General features: G+C 40.3%; 1 pseudogene; it reads left to right on the top strand.

Moving 5' to 3' along the window:
- Nucleotides 1–4,223: 4,223 nt before the first annotated feature.
- Nucleotides 4,224–8,500, top strand: LOC116526255 (annotated as a pseudogene).
- Nucleotides 8,501–9,878: the final 1,378 nt, after the last annotated feature.

The following is a 9,878-nucleotide window of genomic DNA, read 5'->3' as shown; positions in this document are numbered from 1 at the left end:
TCAATTCATTTATATTCCTCTCTAAGCTGTTTATTCTCATTAGCATTTTGTCAAACATTTTTTCAAGGTTCTTAGTTCCTTTGCATTGTGTTAGAACATGATCTTTTAGCTCAGAGAAGTTTCTTATTACCCTCCTTCTGAAGACTGTTTCTGTTAATTCATCAGACTCATTCTCCATCCAGCCTTGTTCCCTCGCTGGTGAGGAGCTGTGATCACTTGGAGGAGGAGAGGCATTCTGGTTTGGGTGTTTTCATCCTTTTTATGCTGGTTTCTTCCCATCTGTGGATTTATTTACCTGTGGTCTTTGTAGTTGGTGACTTTCAGATGGGGTCTCTTAGTGGACATCCCATTTGTTGATGATGAAGTTATTTCTTTCTGTTTGTTAGTTTTCCTTCTAACAGTCAGGCCCCTCTGCTGTAGGACTGCTGGAGGTCCACTCCAGACCCTGCTTGCCTTGGGATCATCTGCAGTGGCCTCTGTGCTCTTGCTGGGAGCTGCAATCCAGGGTTGCTCCTAATCTGCCATCTTGCTGGAGGGTCCTCAATAAATTTTATGATAAAACTTGAGGCGTTTTTTTTGTTTGTTTGTTTTATGGATGAGCAAAGAAAGTGGTTCTTGAGTCATAATTTACTCTGAAGATACTGTGAACATTGCGGGTCCATGAGGGGTATGGTTTCAAAGGCAAGAGTTTCCGAGTGCCACACCTCCATCCAGATCCACATTGGGAACGTAAAGTTCTTTGTTTAGGTTTCCTGCCAGCAGGCTAGTTAGGATTTTTTTTTTTTTTTTTGAGACAGAGTCTTGCTCTGTCATCCAGACTGGAGTGCAGTGACATGATCTTGGCTCACTGCAACCTCTGCCTTCTGGGTTCAAGCGATTCTCCTGCCTCAGACTCCCGACTAGGTGGAACTACAGGTTCACACTACCATACTTGGCTAATTTTTGTATTTTTAGTAGAGATGGGGTTTTGCCATGTTGTCCAGGCTGGTCTTAATGGGTCCTAAGTGATCTGCCTGCCTTGGCCTCTCAAAGTGCTGGGATTACAGGTGTGAGCCACTGTGCCTGCCCAGTTTGCCATAGATTGGGAATTTCTGCCTATGATATTTTTGTCAAGGCATGAGTGGCAAATCTCTATGGCAATTTTTTTTTTTTTTGAAACAAGTTATCACTGTCACCTAAGCTGGAGTATAGTAGTATGACCATGGCTCATTGCAGCCTCTAGTTTCCAGGCTCAAATGATCTTCCCACCTCAGCCTCTTTAGTAGTTGGGACTACAGACATCTTATCCCACCATGCCTGGCTAATTTTTTGGTAGAGATAGGGTTTTGTCATGTTGCCCAGGATGGTCTCGAACTCCTGGCCTCAAGTGATTTATTCATCTTGGTCTCCCAAAGTGCTGGTATTACAGGCGTGAGGTACTGCACTCAACCCCAAATTTATAGTCTGAATGTTCTAAAACTGTTGATTATCTTATGTTGCTAATCTTTCTGAAAAATGTCTTTTTAGTGGTAGAAGGCTAAAACTTCTTGCTCTTAAACTTGAAGCTAATTTGTTCTCTTTCAAGACACGTTTTACTAAAGGAAGGTCAAGAGAAGAAGTTATATAGTTACAGTCTTTAGAGTCAATTTTTTTCTTTCTTTTCTGTTTTTCCCATTTCTAATATAGGTTTGAGGTGGTGACCTTGCCAGAAGACTGTTACATTCTCTTGAGAGAATTACCATAATTCTAGTTCAGAAGCAGGCCACACAGTAGCATTTTATCTCTGCTAGTAAAGGTTACAAAATGATGTTAAACTGCTGAGAAAACCAGACCCTTAAGCAGAGGCTAAATGACATCTGCTGTTAGAGGGATGTTGAAAGAAATGTATTTCATCTATTATTGAAAGACTTTGAAAATGGCATTGTTAATAGCAGAGATAGTAAAGTGCTTGAACTTGTTTGAAGATAAATGCATGATTTCAGTATATTATGTTTAAGTACATCTATGGGTAATTGCACTTATTAAGGAAGACTTTTTTTTTTTTTAAAGACTTCAGGCACTGCTTAAATGATTCATTGACTAGCAGTTTTTGATTTGAACCTTACACTCCATAGTGTTAAACTTACATTTCACCAATGTATTTATATATGTACATATGATAACAGATTATCCACTACACAAGGGCCAACTTGCTTTGGGTCTTTCCTGCACACTTGAGCTACACCCTCTCTCAGGCCTCAGTGCTCTATTCGGCATCTCGGGTTTCTTGTAGAAAGAGGAGCCCAAGGGTGTGTCCACTCACCCTTCCCTTCCTTTAGGGCATTTCTTTCCCTCCACCCCTGTGCAGCTGCCCAAGGAAATTCTCAGGGCAGGCCATGGCTCACACCCACTCTGTGCAAGGCTGCCAAGCGGGGAGACTCAAGAAGGCGAGGCTGCTGCCCTGGCTGCTGCCTGCCTCATGCCTTCTGTGACCTCTCCTGGGTCCCTGGATTTCCTCTTTTTGTACCTCCATTGTGAGATTTTAAAAGATTCTGTAAGATTCTATGTTTTATATTAGTTGCTTTTCTGCCAGGTAAGTAGAAAAGGGTACAGCAGGCCTATTATTTAGATGAAAGGAAATTACATGTATTCTCCTATAGCTCTGATAAGATTTGGCTGTGTCCCCACCCAAAACTCATCTTGAATTATAACTCCCACAATTCCCATGTGTCATGGGAGGAACCTGGTGGGAGGTGATTGAATTATGGGGATAGGTCTTTCCTGCGCTATTCTCGTGACAGTGAATGAGTCTCACAATATTCAATGGTTTTGAAAATGGGAGCTCCCCTGCCCATGCTCTCTCTTTACCTGCTGCCATCTATGTAATATGTGACTTGCGCCTCTTTGCCTTCTGCCATGATTGTGAGGACTCCCCAGCCATGTGGAACTGTAAGTCCTTAAACCCCTTTTTTTCTGTATAAATTACCCAGTCTTAGGTATGTCTTTATCAGCAGCATGAAAATGGACTAATATAGCCTCTCTTTTTCTTTCTTTTTTAACATTTGTTGTTGGTGGTTGTTTTTTTGTCTTTTTTCCCCCATCACTGAAGATTTCTAGTGTACATTGATGATCTTTCCATAGAAGGTCCCAGATATCTACATTATTCTTGATAATGACCACATGGTATTTATTTTTATGGAATAACCACATGGAATTCTGTGGTATGGAATGCCAGCACAATACTGATGAACATCGAGGTTTCTGTTTTCCTCCCTTCTTTATTCCCTCCTTCTCTTTCTTCCTTCTTATTAAACAAGGCTGCAGTGAACACTCTTGTACATATATCTTTGATGCTAGGAAAGAGTATATTTGTAGCATAAATTTCTGGTACAATTGCTGGGTCAGATGGTAGGGAAAATTTGTATTTTATTAGATATTGCCAAATTTTCCTGCAAACAAATTGTACCAATTTGCACTCCTACTAACAGTATATGATGATGCCTACTTTGTCCTAATCATCAGAAACGCTGGGTTAGTTAATTTTCCAGGTGATTATTCAAGATGATTATTCTACCTTTTCTTTATTTTTCTCTGGGCTGCATATTAGGCCTTCATTCTATTCCTTTTAGAAAATTTCATTCACTCATTGGCTTCAGCTATCATTTAGAACCTAACAAATTCTAAATCTAAGCCTCTGCCCTCACCTGAGTTATATATTCAAATTGCCTTTGTGCATTTCCATCTATTATTATTTCTTTTTTTTTTTTTTTCCACAACAACTCTTTTACCTGGCTGTTTACCATCTATTATTCTCTTAACACTTTTACAACTTAATATACAGAAAACCAAATATTATCTCCTCTGCACATTCCTCTCCCATTCTGGAATGTACTCCATTTGTGCTTCAGCCCTTGATTCACACAACCACCCACCCAAATTCAGGCCTTGAGGAGGTTGTGGCAGGTGACTAAATTCATTGATTTTGGAGCCAGACTACCTGGGTGTGAACTCTACCATTTATCAGCTGTATGACCTTGGGTAACTTTTTTTTTTTTTTTTTTTTTTGAGACAGAGTCTCACTCTTGTTGCCCAGGCTGGAGTGCAGTGCTACCATCTCAGCTCACTGCACCCTCCACCTCCCAGCTTCAAGTGATTATCCTGCCTCAGCCTTCTGAGGGGCTGGGATTACAGGTGTGTGCCACCAGGCCTTGCTAATTTTTGTATTTTTAGTAGAGATGGGGTTTCAGCATGTTAGGCTGGTCTTAAACTCCTGACTTCAGGTGATCTACCGGCCTTGGCCTCCCAAAGTGCTGGGATTACAGGTGTGAGTCAATGCACCCGACCAACCTTGGGTAATTTCTTAACCTTTTTGTGCCTCAATTTTCCCATCTGAAAATGGAAATTATAATACTTCATAAGGTTGTAGTGAGGACTTAATATATGTCAAGTGTGTAGAACAGGGTATGTTACATGATAAATCCTATGTAAGGCTATTTATGAATTTTGACTCCTTGCTTCTCATATCTATGGAATTAGGTAGTCCTGTAGATTCTAACTCTGAAACATTTCCAACTCTAAAATCATTGTCTTTTCTCTATTCCCACTGATGCTGCCCTAATTCAAGCCTCTGGTATATTTTACTGAAATAATTGTGATGGTCTAGCTATGTCTCTCTCTTTCTCTCTCTCGCAAATGTTTTATTTCTAGAATCCAGAACTGATTTCTTTTTTCTCCCAGCTTTAAATTTTTTTTCAAATCTTTTGCTTACCCAGAACTTCACTTCTACTTTTTCCTGGAAATGCTTCTTCCTTGATACGTCCCTGATCTGACTGTGTGGTTCTAATGAGAACGCCCCTTTCTCTAATATTCCACAATGCTTGGTCCTAGTTGAGAGCACTAGGTGAACATGTAACTCAGCCTGTCCCAGTTGAAACCCTTCTCTTGGATCTCTTAAAGTATAACTGCAGGGAAGAGTGTCAGTCTCCCTCTTATGTTGAAACTGGGACAACAAAGTTTGGAAATTATAGGCAATCACATTTCCTGCACTGTGGAGACAGCTGAAGAGATGAGAGGTGGAGGGGGAGTTTCCTGGCATTTAACCTTGTGCTATCAGCTGACTCATAGTGCATCTGCAACTCCAGTCTTCCTCATGTTACATGGGTTTTCTAATAAATTTCCCTTTTTCCAAATGATTTTGAGCTGGATTTCACACCCTTGCAATATTTTTGATGCATACTTAGAGCTTCATATTCTGTTGATAGCCACTTTGAAAATCATAACACGCTTTTTAAATTTTACTAGAAATTCAAAGAATTTTAAAAAAGGTATTCATGGAATTGCAAATATACACATGAAAAGAGAAAAGCAGTCCCTGAACTGCCTGACTCCCAGATAGGCCTTGGTGTTCTGTTGAACGTAAACAGTCTCACAGAACACCAACATCAAACAAGGCTACTCTGTGACTGTGAGGAAGTGGGGTCAATGCCCACCCCCCCCAACATCTTGTCTAAATATAGACAAAAGTCTGCAGACCACAAAAAATGTGAAACATACCCCTATTCTGGCTAATGTGAATAACTTCTGTTTCTTTACCAATTATAGCATTAACCTCCTTCATTCCTCCTGCTTTATAAATAAAATTTATTAAGATACTAACTAAATTATGGGATTGCCCCTGCTTCCTGACAGCATTTTATCCAGAGCAAAGCCCACTTCCTTGAACCCTACCAAAAAATCTCCCAATGAAAGCCCAAATCCTATAAGTCCCTTTTAACACCTTCTTACCCAGACACCCACAGTTACCTATGGTGTGGTTTCTCCCTCCCTGAAATGAGCAACTACAGGTGTTCCTGGTGGCCTTTGGCTGGAAGGCATTGACACATGGAACATTTAAAACAGTTTGCTGTAACAATTTTTTTTTTTGTTAGATTTAGATTAATGATACAAAGTACATTCTGGACACAGATCTGAGAACTTCCAGTATATAATTATAGTTATAATGGCTGATAAAACACAGTCTTTAATTTTCAATAACACATTATTGAAAGAATCACAAAAGACAAAAAGACAAGATGAAAGGTATTTCCTGAAATACATTGGTACTGCAATCTAAATTAGATAGCACTTTGCTTCTAAAACCAGAAAATAATATTTCTACTACATTAACCAGGAACCTAGAATTGTAAAAGCTACAGTCCCAGTTCATTTTTATTAAAACCTGAAGGTGGCAGTAAATTCCTACAAGACAGGTGCCCAGGTTAGAATTTGTATTTTTCCTCCTAATTACTCAAAATGGTACAGTGAGACTTCAGTTGTATTTAATCCTGTTGCATAGTAATTAAGAGATATTCAGGAAGAAGATAAAGTTCTACACAAGGATTACATTGTTATTACTCTTTATTAGCTGAAAAGAATTCACCATGTAAAAGGCTTAGGAACATTGTAACTGATTATATGCTTTAGAGTTATTGTAGAAACAAAGTATGTAATTAAACAAAAGGGAACATGAGAACTTTTAATACAGACCAAAGTGCTCTGAAGGGATGTGGCAGTAAATATAATCATCCATCAACATCCTCAGGGGATTGGTTCCAAGATCCCTGCAAATACCAAAATCCACAGATGCTCAAGTCCCTTTTACAACGTGGTGTCGTATTTGCATATAAACTATGCACATCATCCTTTAATTCATCTCTAGATTACTTGTAATTCTCAATATGATGCTGTGTAAATACTTGTTATACTGTATTGTGTAGGAAATAATGACGAGGAAGAAAGGACATTACATGTTCAGTACAGATGAAACTCTTCATTTTTTTTCTGAATATTTTCTATCTGTGGTTGGTTGAACCTAGCTGACGGGAAGCCCACAGATTTGGGGGACTAACTACATCGTTTAAAATTATCTACTAAATCAATAACCATGTTGTAGATTTTTACCCCACATTTCTCCCAATTTTATCCTCAAAATTATTGAAATCAAACTTTGTATGATTGTGTTTTTACCTAATTATCTACCATAATCAATATAATCTCTAGAATATTCTTAATCAGTGATGACTTTACTGATAATACAGACAATTTACAAATGGCAAATTAATAAATATTCATACTGGAAAATGAATTTGTTGATATTTTTAAATAAAGATCTAGAACTAGTTTCATAGTTTATTTTCTTAGAGAGTAAACATTATCATTGGTACGCTGAATTATATCCAAAGTTATAGTAATGTTTTAGTGACCTCAATATATAGGCATGAGATTATTAGAGCTTTGATTGGGAAGCATATGATTTCTATAATTGTTTCAGATAAAAGTTAAACAAGAGCAAAAGGGAGACAGACATTGAGAGAATGAGGAGGAAGGAGAGAAAATGGCGTCCACGGATTACAGTGCCTACAGCCAAGCTGCAGCGCAGCAGGGCAACAGTGCTTACACTGCCCAGCCCACTCAAGGATATGCACAGACCACCCAGGCATATGGGCAACAAAGCTATGGAACCTATGGACAGCCCACTGATGTCAGGTATACCAGGCTCAGACCGCTGCAACCTATGGGCAGACCGCCTATGCAACTTCTTAGGGACTGCCTCCTACTGGTTATACTACTCCAACTGCCCCTCAGGCATACAGCCCACCTGTCCAGGGGTGTGGCACTGGTGCTAATGATACCACCACTGCTACAGTCACCAACACCCAGGCCACCTACACAGCTCAGTCTGCATATGGCACTCAGCCTGCTTACCCAGCCTATGGGCAGCAGCCAGCAGCCACTGCACCTACAAGACCACAGGATGGTAACAAGCCCATTGAGACTAGTCAACCTCAATCAGCACAGGGGGTTATAACCAGCTTGGCCTAGGATATGGACAGAGTAACTACAGTTATCCACAGGTACCTGGGAGCTGCCCCATACAGCCAGTTACCGCACCTCCATCCTACCCTCCTACCAGCTATTCCTCTACACAGCTGACTAGTTATGATCAGAGCAGTTACTCTCAGCAGAACACCTATGGGCAACTGAGCAGCTATGGACAGCAGAGTAACTATGGTCAACAAAGCAGCTATGGGCAGCAGCCTCCCACTAGTTACCCACCCCAAGCTATTTCCTACAGTAAATCTCCAAGTCAGTATAGCCAACAGAGCAGCAGCTATGGGCAGCAGGGTTCATTCCACCAGGACCACCCCAGTAACATGGGTGTTCATGGGCAGGAGTCTGGAGTATTTTCTGGACCAGGAGAGAAACGGAGCATGAGTGGGCCTGATAACCGGGACAGAGGAAGTGGGGGATTTGATTGTGGAGGCATGAGCAGAGTGAAAAAAAAAAAAAAAAAAGTTAAATGGGTCCTACATTAGGTGTGTAATAAAACTAAGTAGTTAATGTTGAGAGAGATAAATGATGCTGATCTTTTAAATATCTTCCTAGGACTGTGCTGACACAGGAATAAATATGCAGCTTTGGAATTATTAATTTATGCTGGGTGTGGTGGCTCATACCTGTAATCCCAGCACATTGGAAGGCCAAGGCAGGAGGACTGCTTGAAGACAGGAGTTTGAGACCAGCCTGGTCAACAAAGCGAAATCTATAAAAAATAAAAACTAGCTGGGTGTGGTGGCTCACACCTGTAGTCCTAGCTACTCGAGAGGCTGAGGCAGGATCAATTGAGACCAGGAGTTCTAGGAGGCAGTGATCTGTGATTGAACCATTGTGCAGAAAGAATTTATTAATTTGAATGACCTGAATTTTCAAGATGTTATTTCATTCCTCCACTTAATTTTATTTAACTCCATTATAAACCCAAGTTCATATATAAAGTAATAAATCACTTTATTAACCACAACAAATGCAAATTTAATTTTAATAATTCAGGGCTAGGCATGGTGGCTCATGCCTGTAATCTTAGTACTGTGGGAGGCTGAGGTGGGCTGGCCACTGGAGCTCTGGAATTCGAAACCAACCTGGGCAACATAGAGAAACCCTGTCTCTACAAAAAAAAAAAAAAAAATTAGCTGAGTGTGGTAGCATGCACCTGTGGCCTCAGCTACTTGGGAGTCTGAGACGGGAGGATTGCTTGAGTCTAGGGGGCGGAGGCTGTAGTGAGAGCAGGTTGCACCACTGCACTCCAGCCTGGGTGACAGAGTGAGACCATGGAAAAAAAAAAAAGTGTGAAGTTAGAAGCATATATGACATATGCTTATTCCAGAAATACACCTATTACAAGATTTCCAAAACAGTTAATTTAATTTTTTATTTTATTATTATTTTTTGACACAGAGTCTCACTCCATCACCCAGGCTAGTGTGCAATGGCGTGACCTCAGCTCACTGCAACCTCCACCACTCAGGTTCAAGCGATTCTCCTGCCTCAGCCTCCCGAGTAGCTGGATTTATAGATGCAAGCCACCATGCCTGACTAGTTTTTTGTATATTTAGTAGAGAGGGTTTTGCCATGTTGGCCAGGCTGGTCTTGAACTCCTGGCCTCAAGTGCTCCACCTGCCTTGGCCTCCCAAAGTACTGGGATTACAGGTGTGAGCCATTTGCACCTGGCCAAAACAGTTAATTTTAATATAACAATTATTCCCAATAATTATAAATAACTACCCCATTTCATTTTCAAATAGTGTATAGATTTGTTTGTAATACTTAAAATCACGTAGCAAAAGTTGTCTTTTAACAGTAGATTCTGTGTAACTCAGAGCTATTCTAACTTATGGGGTGTCATTTCCATTTTGTCAGTTGGAGAACACGATAGTAAGTATAGCATAACTCCCTGTGTATCGATTTAAAACTTAGTACATACTAATGAAGTCTGTATGACTTCGTAATTGCAGACTAGTGGTGGTGAACACTGGCTGCCAGCAGAGGGCACTTTGATGTTTTTATATGTTAGAATTTCACACTGATCGTCGCCCAAGATTCTA

The sequence above is a fragment of the Sapajus apella genome, unplaced genomic scaffold, assembly GCF_009761245.1.
Source record: "Sapajus apella isolate SASKATOON/1434 unplaced genomic scaffold, GSC_monkey_1.0 scaffold50, whole genome shotgun sequence".
Classification (NCBI taxonomy): domain Eukaryota; kingdom Metazoa; phylum Chordata; class Mammalia; order Primates; family Cebidae; genus Sapajus; species Sapajus apella.
This window is presented reverse-complemented; position numbering and strand designations above follow the sequence as displayed.